The sequence below is a fragment of the Onthophagus taurus genome, chromosome 7, assembly GCF_036711975.1.
Source record: "Onthophagus taurus isolate NC chromosome 7, IU_Otau_3.0, whole genome shotgun sequence".
Lineage (NCBI taxonomy): Eukaryota > Metazoa > Arthropoda > Insecta > Coleoptera > Scarabaeidae > Onthophagus > Onthophagus taurus.
The window spans coordinates 6108558-6122209 of record NC_091972.1 but is presented as its reverse complement, the minus strand read 5'-3'; the positions used below and the strand labels follow the sequence as shown (position 1 = coordinate 6122209).

Below are 13652 nucleotides of genomic sequence, written 5' to 3'. Positions count from 1 at the left end.
GCGTCGAAGGCGTCGTTACATTCGTTTCGATCGTAACGTCGATAAATCAACGCAGAAACGATCACCAACCAGGTATACTGAAAGAAACGTGAAACGCGTATTTTTCCTCTTCTAATCGGATCTAGGGGGGAAGGATAAAGTGTCGACGATGGGGCCGTAATGGTGTACGTTTTATAAGGATAGGATCGTACACACAACCTTGACGAGAATTTTCGATAAGAAAACGCGATATCGCTGTGGATTGAGTATGTTGACGCCGGTCGTCAAAACAGACCTTGGAGTAATCAGGTGCTTTGATAGTGATAGAATTTAGTAAATAAATAAAAATCAAAATTTAATAGATTATAAAAGAAAATCATAGAATTTCGAATTATGGAGGATACAGAATACAATAAATGGATGAAATAAATGGCTTAACGCAGTAACCATAGTTACGCAACTACTATGCACTTGCGCTGTTCCACATAAAATGTAACATAGCTTAATAGTACAGGCATTGGGTACTTTTGCAAAGGAAAAGTTTTGCTTGGAAAAGGTGATGTGCTTATGATATCTCTGAGTTTCCGTCTTAAGAGACGCACGGCTAAACCCAAAACGTTCTAGTGTTAGTTCTAGTTTTACACTAGCACTGTTACTAGGTAGAACTAATACTATACCTAGAACTACCGAGAGATCAAAAAAGCCGATCCGCTAAAAACTACTTTCCCAAGCGCTTGATACCAATACTTACTCTCCTCGTCACAGCCTCCTCCCATCTCTACTTGTTTTTAATTTTCAACGTTCTTATTGGTCGACGAGGTGATATCGATTTTTAGTTTCAATGGTTTCGATCAGCTGAGCTCAGAGTCGTGTTCTTGGTTTTGGCGTTTGGTGTTTTCAATATTTCATTATGAATTTATTGCGGTTTTATTTAATGTTATCTGTCTTTATTAAGACAAAAATTCGATTGTGATTTTTCTCTAAGGTAAATAATTATTTTATTTTAAATCGGTTTGGTATAAATTTTGTTGATTTATTTTTAGGTTAAATCATACCGTTCACCTTAGAAGAAGACAAGTTTCAAAGTTTCTTCTCCAATCTTATCTTCGAAATGGAGTAAAAGATCAAAATGGGATATGAAAATATTCAACAAGTCTTTGTGTAGAGGAATTTAGGGAGACATGCCTGGAAAATGTAGTGAATTACCTTATGTCATGACATTAGGAAAGTTGTCAAAGTGCTTTGTTACAAGAATTCATTGAATAATTACATGATGATGAATTGGAAGAAGGATTTTTTCAACATGACAATGCAACTACACGAACAAACAAAAGATTCCTTCATTAATTTTATGATGATTGAGTAATTGGTAGAGGATGTTGGCCACCTCGCTCACCCGATCTAACCCCACTAGATTTCTTTTTATTCGGTCATTTCAAAAATTCTGTCTACAAAAACCGTTTACAGACCATAGAAGAATTGGAAGATGCAATACGACACAATGTTCAACAAATAACTGCAGAGCCTGCAGAGCAACTTGTACAGGTCTTCGATAATATGAAAAGAAGAATCACTTTATGTTTAGAAAAGAATGGTCAAGATTTTGAATTCGTTTTATAATAAATAAAACTTCTAAACCTTTATTTTTATAATAAAATAAAAGATCTTTTTTTGATTTATGAAATAAATTAATTACAAAAGAATAGTTTAAAGGCTTTTCTTTTTATTAATTAATCCTTTTTAATTATTTTCATCATAATTTAAATTTACATCCACCAATCTAACTCCAGAGAGAATTTATTTCGAATTTTCTTTAACGAGAGTAACATTTTTAATTTTGTGCGTGTGAGTTTTTAAGGTTATGTTTACTAAACTAAAAGTTGCATCCCATTTCCCCACCACTATTAAAACAAGTGGAAGGAGGGTGCGACCGCTGTGGCGAGGGCAGTAAGTATTGGTATCAAGCGCTTGGGAAAGTAGTTTTTAGCGGACCGGCTTTCTTGATCGCATTGTAGAATCATTTGGGTTTAGCCACATGTCTCTAAAGACGGCTAAAGCCGAATGATTTTAGTTCTAGGTATAGTGTTAGCTCTAGTTTTACACTTGCACTGTCACTAGAACCAACATTAGACCTAGGACTAGAAACATTCGGGTTTAGCCGTGCGTCTCATAATAATATACAACAATCTAGCGATATATAACAATTAAAACTAGAACTAACACTAGAACTAGAAAGTTTCGGGTTTAGCCGTGCGTCTCCAGACTCACTCAGAAACTTTCTAGTCTAGGTCTAGGGTTAGTTCTAGTTTTAGTTCAGTAAAAATATGAAACATAGTGATATTTTATACTAACTAGCGCTACACTTTTAAGACGGCTGGTAGGTCTTAAGAGAGGTACGGCTAAACGGAATATTTCTAGTTCTAGTGCTAATGTTAGTCTAGTTTTATTTGTTATGTAGCGCTAGATTGTTGGATACTATTTTTATTGAGCTATAACGGACACTGCGTTGCCCCTATTGATCCGTTATACCCAGGTTTTACTGTAATGTCAAATTATATTGACATGTTACATTTTATGTGGGGCAAAGTAAGTAGGTACGCCATGGTTTCTTTGAAAATATATTTTTGTATATTGCATCTTAAGTGAAATTCACTGTATATAAAGAGTACGGTTGGTATTCTATATTAGGTTTAGCGTCTCGGGTCGTTCTTCTCATTTTGGAATCGAGCCGAGAAGCGATTGCGCGGTTTTTAACGGTCAATTAGCGCCGCAGAGAGCACCCGCTCGATTGGAGGATCGGGTCCGTTTTTCAGGTTCTTTGCGAGTTCCCGACGACGGCCATTGGCGGAGATATCGATTGAAAAGGGAGGGGGACGAGGTCGGCTCTTTCTTCCTCTTTCGTCGGCGGCGGTGGCGGCGGTTGATACTTGTTGATGAAGGGTAAAACGATGTTGTGGTCGTCGTTTTCGACTCGTACATCAAAGTTTTTCGAATAGCGTGTGCGTTTTTTGAAAAAGCCCGTTCCTCCGACCACGGGGACGTTTATAAAATAATACGAATAATTGCGAAAAACAGTTCGCCTTAAGCACCGTCCCATTAACATAGTTGCTACTTGATTTAAACGTGATACCGTGCGGCAAATGTCTTAATTATTGGCCGGCGAGCTGGTGCGAATTTAAACTGTCTACTAAATCCTTTTGCGGAGACGCAACGGCAAAAAGCGGGGAGGTGCAGCAGGAGATCGCCGCGGTCCTGAATACGGCACGTGATGCGAATGCTCAACTCGACTCGGACCGCGCTCGGACGCGAATTATTGCGGCGGCCCCAACTCTCCACGTTCGTTCCTCCACGGCCGGCTTATAAAGGCGGGGGGAAACCGAGCGAGGGGGCGCCGGGCCCAGAAAAAGCTCGCGCGCCGTTTTTGCCCGCGCGGAATTTCGGCGTCGAGGAATTTCTGTCGGTTTTCGGATTTCCCGTTTTTTACTCAAGGAGCCGCCGCCATTGGCCCTAACCGCCGCCGGAGGCCGGAATTTTAAAGATGCCCTTTTCGGGCGCGCCTAAATCACCCGCTCCGCGTAAATTAAAACAACCGACCGCCGCCCGAAAACAAATGAACGTAAATCGACGACTGCTATCTATAAATACCAATGGTTTTAGTTGCCCCAGAACAAACGGAATGGTTCCTTTTCAATGTGCTGCTACTGCGTCACGGTATACACTTAAACTCGTATCATTCGTTCTTTCTCTTTTCTAACCTTTTCAGATCAAGACTTGAACCCTAAAAGGACATTACCTACCAACGGTGGTTTTCGCATCACAGATGCTTTCCCATACTATCTAGAAGTATTTCTCGACTTACACACTTTTTAAAACATCAACTCACAAACTTTCAGCTTTTGCAAATCATGGATGATTTTGAAAATGAATTTTTTATTTACATCGTCATTCTGAGTACATTTCACGTTTGTTTAATCTGATGCTTAATTCTATTGCGGTTTATGATATTAAAGACTTTTTTTATACAAATGCCAAAAATTCGCAGACGCACCGAATTTTGACTCATTGATTGGCTAAAAATAGCAATAAATTGAAACTTTTGCAAAAATTCAAGCAACAAATTTAGTCTGCGAGATATAGATATTGAAGAAAAACATTGTGCACAAGATTTCATAATCACAAAATAATGTGACGCTTTATCTTGATACAAACATACCGTCCGCGTCATTTATATAAATATCGATAGTATATCTAATAGATTTATAATTTACAAATAAAGAATAAATAGAAACGTGACGTACGGACCATCGTTATATAAGACTTGGACGTCGATTGCTTTTTTGTATTCCAAACCATGAGACGTACATTACAAGCTTACTTGTATCATGTTTGGGTGTTGCTTTTTAACATAATTTTTAATAATGAACGATTTTTAAGATGTTGTGCTAGTAACAACTATACAAATTCAAATATTTTTCTAAAACTTGTAAGTTTGACGAAGTTGCAGCTAATGCCAAAGTCATAACATTAAACTATCGAAGTTATCATTACCTCGAATCAAGGCACAAAGCTATTTTGATTGTCAGTTATGGCTAAAGATCTACAAGTTCTTAAATAATACTAATTTTTGCTTTCAGGAGAATCATTATTAAATCATCTCATTTTGCCTACATATCAAAACGTACACAATTTATGTACAAATAAATTTGTATGTTCTTTTCCTAGATCATGTTTTGTTTTATCCATATTCTTGCACACAACCTCGACATTTTTAATGATGATCGTACGTGATATGTTTCGAAGTCTCTAATACCTTTGGTGTTTTGTAAGATGTTGCTATCATTATAATTCTATTTTTGAAAACTTCGTTGTGCTTGAGGTGTAGGTTGCCACATATAATTTCATTTTTTAATTAATACTTTGATAAAAATAGTTTAATAATAGCTAAGTACTTACTGCAGAAATTGTAACTTTAAACTTGTCCGTAAGTTTAAAGTTGCTAATCTTTTTCGTTCTATTATTGGTGCAAATTTTCTTTGCATATTTGGTAGTATTAAAAATCGTTGTTAGATCAATTCAACAACCAAAACAATTTTTCCAGGTCCTATTATTATTCCAACCCATATATCACTGTTTTTTGCATTTCATAAAATTTTGAAAAAAGTTCCACTAAGTTTATCACAGCAAAAGCAAAACTTGAATGGTTGGTTACTCTTGGCATTTGGAGATTATATAATTTTCTGTTCACTTAGTGCCAAACAGATATAATTGTTTTCTTTAAAATAAACCTTGAAAATATTCCAACTAAATACCAATTGTTAAACAACATGTTGATAACTCCGCATTAAACCCATTTCATCTGTTTACTTTTCGGCTTGAGATCTGTTACTCAAATATTTCGACTTTGTTATTAACAATGCTACTTAAAGTTTAGATTGTATTTTTGTCTAATACGATGATATACTGGCAGGAAGTATAGACGAAGATGAAACCAAAAAATTTCTGCTCCTGGCATTCTTCCTTCAAATGATTGAACTATTGCCATGAGGAGTTTAGCCGCACGTCTCTCAAGACGGCTAAACCCGAATGATTCTAGTTCTGGATATAGTGTTAGTTCTAGTAACAGTGCTAGTGTAAAGCTAGAACTAACACTAGACCTACAACTAGAAAGTTTCAGGTTTAGCTAGAACTACCGTCCTTGATTTATACAACGTATAGACAACTCGGGGAATACCCCAAGTTTATCTATAAACAATATATTATCTATGGAACAATTTACTGTACTAACATTTTTAACACAATTTATTTAAAATATATATTTCTTTATTTCCTGTCCAAATATATATCAATAATTATATTCATAATATTTCTCCAAACGAATATTTATATTTACGACTGATTGACAATCTTAAAAGTTTTATCGCGATGAATTATAAAACAAAATCTTTTAAAATATCTCAAAAACAAAGTCCGACTGGTACAAACGTTATCTAATACATTTAATTTGGTTGATAACTTTTGAAATACTTTGTATGTTTGCCAATGTATTTTATTGATCGGTTTTAAAACAAAGACTAATGTTTTGCAATTTTGCACCGATTTCATATCTCTATAACAATATCAGAAAACTCATGATCATTCAAGCGAAGTCTCTTATCTTTCTCCTTACTACACGAAACCGATAAGGATTTCGTTACGAAACGCACCGCGGTGCAAAGCTGAGAAGGTGAATTAAAAGAGATTTATCGTTGGAAAAAAAATCTAACCTAGATAAAGTCGCGTGACATTGTGCCGAGGTTATACTTGAAGGTACCCAAGATAAGGACGATAAAAAAAAGTACTAATACAAAAACCGCAACAATTTTGTACAATTTAATCCTCCTCGTTAAAATTTTTAAATGTATTCACACGAAGCAGGTGTTAAACTTCATTTTAACCTTGAAATCTCGTGCAAGAAAACATCGAATAAAACAAAAATAATTATTATTAAAAACAGATTTTGATAGATTAATTAGTTTAATGACGAACTATAGTTATTTAAAGTGTTTAGAGGGTCACGTAAGTCCTTGATAAAAGGATAAACAACAACACGTGTATCTTTTAACGTTAGAGTACCTATATAAGAGAATGATAGAAAAAAGATTTCTCAGAAAAAATCTTGCGCACCGGGATCTCTCTTGCGAAATCGGCCGATCTAATCTCACGATTAGCTGAATGCATTTGAATGCCTGATGCGCGATGGTAATTGCCGTTCGCGTCGGGAAAATAGCATGTTTTATAATTATCGGGAATTTATACGCGCCGCTTTAAACTGTTATAAATAGAAGAAGTCTAACAGAGAAATAGTACTTTCGTGCTGTTTCTCATGATTAATCCTCGACTACGACGACAACAACTATCGTTGATAATAAGCATTCGAAACGGTGACATACGGTATTATTGACTCGACAGACTGTCTACTCTATTGCTATTTAAATATTTCAAGGACCAATCGAGTATTGAATATCAAATAAATTTTTTTTCTATCTTTTCATTCAATTACATTTACATTTTTTCTTAATTTTTTGTTGTTGTGTAGGTAATTGTAAAAGTAAAAATAATTTCTTGTGTGGTAGAAAACGTCCACCAAGGGGTTTCATATTGAAAATTAAATTTTTCTTGTAGTAAATTGTTCATTAGACCGTATCAAGTGTTGAAGAAGACAAAACATCAAGGTCGACATTAAACCCTTTGACCTGGGAGTACCACGTCCGTTCTACGGATGTTCTCAGCCAACGTACCGTGACGGACGTCAGGGTGTGCCCCCGGATGTAATGGACTTACTAAATGATGACCATAAATTATGCGCGTTATTTAACAACCCACTAATCTAAATATCTAAATAATTTCTTGTAATGTTTTATATATTTTTTCTTAGTTTCATTTTTTCTTGTATGAGTGAGAGACAAAAACCTTGGGTAAATTATAAATACAACCAGGTCTTGAACGTATCAGATCACCGTTTTTCATCTGATAAGGGATACAAGTGGCTACTTAGGCACACGATAAACATAAACATTGTGAACGTTCTCGTTTGCCCGAGAGAGCGGAAAATGCGAAAACAAATCACTTGTAATGGGGACCGTTTAGTCTCTAGGGTTGTTGTAAAGCTATTATTTATAACGGTTTTCGTAACAATAAAATATACGACTTTATTATTAATCGTTTAGTAATAAAAATGAAAATCGTGCATACAAAGAAAAACTTAACAACTCGTTTACATTCAAAAATTGAATGGTTAATTTATTTTATCTAACATTGAAAACCATAAAACATTAAGTATTTAATAAAATAAATTAATTTTTAAACGATTCATTATTAGTAATTTGTTTCTTATAGATTTTATTTTGACAAATTACTAATCAATTTCATTCAAGCAAAAATTACGTAATTTTGTGCACGCGCTCTCATCTCACCTGGCACCAAACGAAAATAAAAATTTATTTATCAATAATAATCTTCCAGAACGCGTACCTGATAACATTCCATTATCTGAAGTTGTAATGACGTCACGTCTGATGGTTTAACATTTTTCAATCTCACGAGAAAAACAACAAAAATAAGTTGAGTTGCAACAAAATCAAGTTGCACAAACCATACCTTATCAACTTTCTCTTTGTTAAAAGCAATTTTAAAATGTACGGTAATTATTTCATAACTCGATATGTTTTTTGTTGTCTTAAGTTGTTATTTTATTTTTGGAGAGTTATTGATATGTTATTAAAGTATATCTCTACCGCCCGCGCTTGCCACACCATAAACCTGACATATACACATACGACAAACGATAGATTTCTCAATCTCAATCCGTTACCTAGGTGGAGAGATTGCGCGGATCCTATAATTTAAAATTCAATTTCTAATGGACGGGCGCCGATATAACGCTGCAATCAGGCGCGGCTCAGGAAACATAAAACAAGTTCGCGCCGGTTTCGATCGCAAAATCAACCGAACCCGCTTTTCAAACTCTCGACGCTATATGAATTATTTACAGATTTCAAGAATGATTATTATGGTCATCGTGTCAAACTCGAATTAATTGTTTATTACAATTAAAAAATCAATTTTATGTTAGAAATGTATTATTTGATAAATATGTCAAAAAAAACTACTTATGATAGTTTATACAAAAGTGCTCTTGAAATAATTAATCGTATGAATTTGAAATATACAGGGAATTTCATATAACTCGCCATATATAAATGTTGTAACTATAGTTACGAAACTACTATGCACTTGCAGTGTCCCACATAATATGTAACATAGCTTAATAGTATAGGCATTGGGTAGTTTTGCAAAGGAAACGTTTTACCTGAAAAAGGTGACGTCCTTATGATAACTCTGGATTTCATCGGAACGACCTTCATCGTCGTTATATATAAGTTATATCCTCCAGTACAATACGAATTTCAGACACGCAAGATACACTTGTAAATTTTTGAGGTATTTCCTTTCGCGATCAACCTAAACCCAGACTCTTAATTTATGTCTGGTAGCATTCGATATCATGTAAATCCTAAATAGATAGTTTGCTTTGAATTCCACAAGTTGTTCATATTCATAGTGAAGTTGGAAAAGGGTTTCCAAAAAAATGTCAAAGATTTGCCAAAATGTAGCAAGTTTACTAATACTGTGTCTTTCTTGTCTAAATCAAAAACAAGAATAAAACCTGGATGATATTGGTTCTTGCTTTGCTTTTGATATCTCCTATTGTACTCCTCATCATTTATCAATATGATTTTGATGTCTATAATTTAATGGTTTATGAACTATTTGAAGCTATTACATAAAGGTGTTATGTTCTGTGGTTTATTAGAACGGCGATGTGGTTAAGATAAGAGGGAATCTTATTCCAAGTATTTTAACACTTTCTTTACTAATAGGATGTTCCAAAAGCAATATGTGTCTATACGTACGAATTGTCTATTTATCATACTTATATTCATGGGACTAAACGTCATTTTAAATAAATGCGTTATGAAAGTCTTCTAACCATCGCAACGTCAATTCCTGATATTTTTTGAAATACACAATACAACTATTTAAGCCTTTTAAGAATTTAATTAGGTATACACTCTTTATGGACAATTTTCTTAACATCGCAAAAATAAATCAACATGCTTTGTTCTTGGAAATTTTAAGGTAAAATGTGACATTCCATGCTCTAATGATTGGCGAGGTTTTGAGTATTACAGCACGACTTAAAGTACTTAAACACCCTATACGAATCTTAGAGATAATGGAAACATCTATGTCAATTATGTACTGAGAATAGTTCTTTGGAACCATTATTGTGTAAATTTCTCTTCAACCTAAAATTATTGGTCAAAATCTGATGAACGGTGTTGTAAGTGTGCTGTGTGACCATGTGTACGCAAAAAATCAATTATGTCCACATTTTCATTAGCTATTGAAAATCTCTTCATTTCGAAAATGCCAAAATGATTATAACATCTCTAACGGTCTCGAAAAGAACCTGAAAGCACAACATTGCTTAAATACCATGATACTGACTATAGACTTTCAGTGTTTACAAAAACCTTGTTTCTTGCTATCATTGTTTGCAATCTGCTATTAGATCTGTTCTGAGCTTTACAGTATATTCAGTCTAACGTCTCGAGAACATTCAGTAAGAATAATGACATTTTTGAAAGGCTTGATTTTATGATGAACGTCTATTAAGTGCTGGAAACATAATTAATTCTTCATTCTGAACACATCACTCTATCACATTCAAGTATACCAGACTTTCGTAGAATTATATACATTACAGTGATTACTTGGAACGAAGTCAAAAACTTTTCCAGAAACTTTAAATTGAATCACATCGTTTGTTTGATTTTGACTCACGATTACTTTTATGATAACTAACTTATTTAATCAAAAATCTATAAATAATGATTAATACAACATGGCTAATCAAATAATGTACTTTATTCGCAGAATTGACGAATTTCTGAACATAACAAACACCTTATTTCGCAATTATTTGACGTGTTTTTTTAATGTTTTCTGTCCCTAACTAAAACGTTTAATTAACAAATTCGAATCATGATCGTAATGAACAAATCAATGAATTAAAACATTTTTTTGAATTAATATTTAATGTACGTTTAATGAACGTCACCTCAATATTGTTTAATGAAATATTTTGATGTATGTTTTCATTATAATAACGAAAAGTTCATGATGACAGCGTAAAAATAGCTGATAAATGATTCTCGTTAATTTTATGTATCAAATTTTTTTCGATATATCTGAGATAGCGCAATAGACACACGTTTAATCAAATCAACAAATTTTACATGAAACTGTTTTATTAATAATTTAGTGTGGTTAACTTATAGGCAATTATCTATATTTTGAAAAATTTGTCAATTTTTCAAACTGTTTGAGTCAATCGCAAGAGGTGAAATCTTTTAATCAATCAGGGTTATCTCAAATTTATTAAAGAATAAGATTCCCATTAAAATTCTTAAATTTTAGAGTGTTCGCATAAAAATGTTGGCTTCAATTGATTTGACATTACAATATATTAAAGCATAACAACATCAATCATAAATCTACTGCTTCGGCCATGAAAATTTTGATTTATGCTGCGCATTATCAACGGATTCGATTAAGTCAAATATGAAAGTGTATAGCTAAACTAGAACATTATGGTTTAAGGGATTTCGTAATTATAATTCGCAGTTACCTAGGTGGTCTTATTTATATCAATTGCTTTCCGCTAACATCTTAACTGAAGATGTACTTTGATGATATGGTCTGAGTTGAATGTGTGTCAAAATCAGTAAAAAGCTAATTTGAAATCTAAAAAGTGTATTAAAAAAACATAATTCAAGCTTTTTTTGAGTCGTTTAGATGAATGGTGATAGGCCACTGCTCCTGCTGTTCCGAAAATTAATAGGAACTGGTTGCGAGACGGACGGCGCTAATGCCCACTTACAAAGTGGTCTGTACCCATACGGCATTAATCAAAAACCGGACGACGACGACGCCGTTTTATCAAAACGTTCTACTGGAACGCGCGCGCGCGTTTAAACCAGACCGTTCGTTCTGGTCTTGGTCGCGTGGGCGCGACCGCCAAACGAAATTGCGTGGGCGGCCGACGGAAAAAGGGCAGTATTTCAATTAGCGGTCACACCCTTTCCTCTATACTTACGACTGTTCAGCTTGTTCGTGTGTGTGTATATACACAAAACGCACGACCCAAGAACCAACAGGACGAGATTTATTTACTCCCAATTGACCCAAGAGCTAAACAAATACGTTTTAAAATTATACGTCTTCGGAAAATAACATGAGAAGGTTTATGCTAACAAGATAGCTCTGCATGGAAAATGATTGAAAATAAATCTATACTTAGTTTTAGAATAATTTTTAAAATAACACAAAGTTACGTTCATTAATTCATTAATAGTTGTGATTTATTAACTAGTTTGTGTTTATTTACTCAAATTTAGTAAAATTCCTTCCACGTTTATGTAATAAATGTTTTCTAAATGGGGCATTTAATTAGCAGGAATTTGCGAAAAACTGTTTGAAAACGAAGTGAATGGGGCACGTGCTTATCGTCGACATTTTAATTAATTGCTTTTTAGAATCTATACTTAGAGGGGACGACGGACGTTGCGTCACTCCTACGTGTATATACCTATATATATTTACTACGAATGCGCTTTGTAACCAGGTTCTCATTCTCACTGCACATGCAATTTATGTGGGCGCTATAAATAAGATAATTTCTTATCTTTTTACGTTCTGATTTTATTTTGAATTATAAAAATCTAGAATATTCCGAAATAATTTAACATTTAAATTAAAAAGAAAGGAATGTAGATTTTGCTCGTGTATATTTTTACTACAATTCGTTTTCTGGCAAACGCCAGTGAAGTGTTTAAATAATTTAAATAAAAACAAGACGTACATTAAAATTAGTTTTCCTGTTGTTCTACATACTACAAGAAAAGTTGACTGAAAGCCAACTAAAACCATTTTATCAACGTTACAATGCAAGAGATTGTGACTCACAATCATCATTAATCACTTTAAAAATTTTTTTCTTGATTTTTTCTTAAAGGTTATTCGTGTAGTTCTCTCATAACACCTATAGTTTTGATATTTTGACGTATTTATATCTGCGGCGGATTAGATATCTGTTTTCAATATCGCGTTATCGATTGCCCTCGTTATCAATTGTATATCTCGATCGTTCTACATTGGTGCGATACTCGATATTATCTAGCGCAAAAATCAAAATAAATACAATTACCGGCGCGTGTACGACCGTGCTTTAAGATTAAAAAAAAAGTTATGTTGCTGGCGAAACATTTGGTAGAAGGTCATTCGTTATCTAGTAGACGAAACGTGTTTGCACAAGGATTTTGATTCTTATGTGACACCAAATTAAAGCAAAAAGAAAATTTAAAAAAATCTTTTATCTTCAATAACCAACTTACAATAATAACCAGATTTTGAACTAATTTTAATAGCGGCGAAACAAAGATTCTAGATCTAAAACGCCAAAAAAATATGATAAAGTTATTTATGTGTGATAATAACTACCAGGTTTGATAAAAGTGATTATGAAAACGAGTCTGGTTCACAAACATATGTACATATTCGGGTTATGGTGAATTGATCACATATAATCGTACAGCAAATATTTGTTGCTGTATACATTTTTAGAGAATTAATTGGACCAGAGCTTTTTAAAGTTTTTCAGAGCTATAATAAATGGTGATTAACACATTCATATTAGATAAATAAAATAATTAATTTATTTTATTGTTCAGTGACTGTAATATGACAGTTTGATAAACTAAAACGGCCGCTCCCCTCCGTAAATGACAATGTAACTAGTAAATAAGATCAATTACTACGAAATAAATAAATAAATTTACCGTGAGAGATGTCATAAAAGAGATTATCGAAATTTTTAAATACAAATTACGGTTAAATTAAGTTTTAGAGACTCAAATTATTAAGCATGTTCGCTTTGCAGTAAACATTTAATTACGATTTCAAAAGTGTTATTGCTACATATACATCATCTCTCTGCTCATTTATAAACACCTCGCCAAAAAAACATATTTACTTTATCTGAAATCATTACTATAAAGCCATTAAAAGCA

The 13652-nt window shown here is 33.6% G+C and overlaps 1 protein-coding gene and 1 long non-coding RNA gene across 4 annotated transcripts in view; both read left to right on the top strand.

The window, feature by feature from the left end:
• LOC111418888 (Sox box protein 15) overlaps positions 1 to 13652 on the top strand; it is an 86918-nt gene that overhangs the window by 17092 nt on the left and 56174 nt on the right. The window lies entirely within an intron of this gene.
• Positions 576 to 1684, top strand: LOC139430405 (uncharacterized). Its single transcript, XR_011640892.1, has 2 exons — positions 576 to 964; positions 1023 to 1684. It is a non-coding gene; the product is annotated as an uncharacterized lncRNA (long non-coding RNA).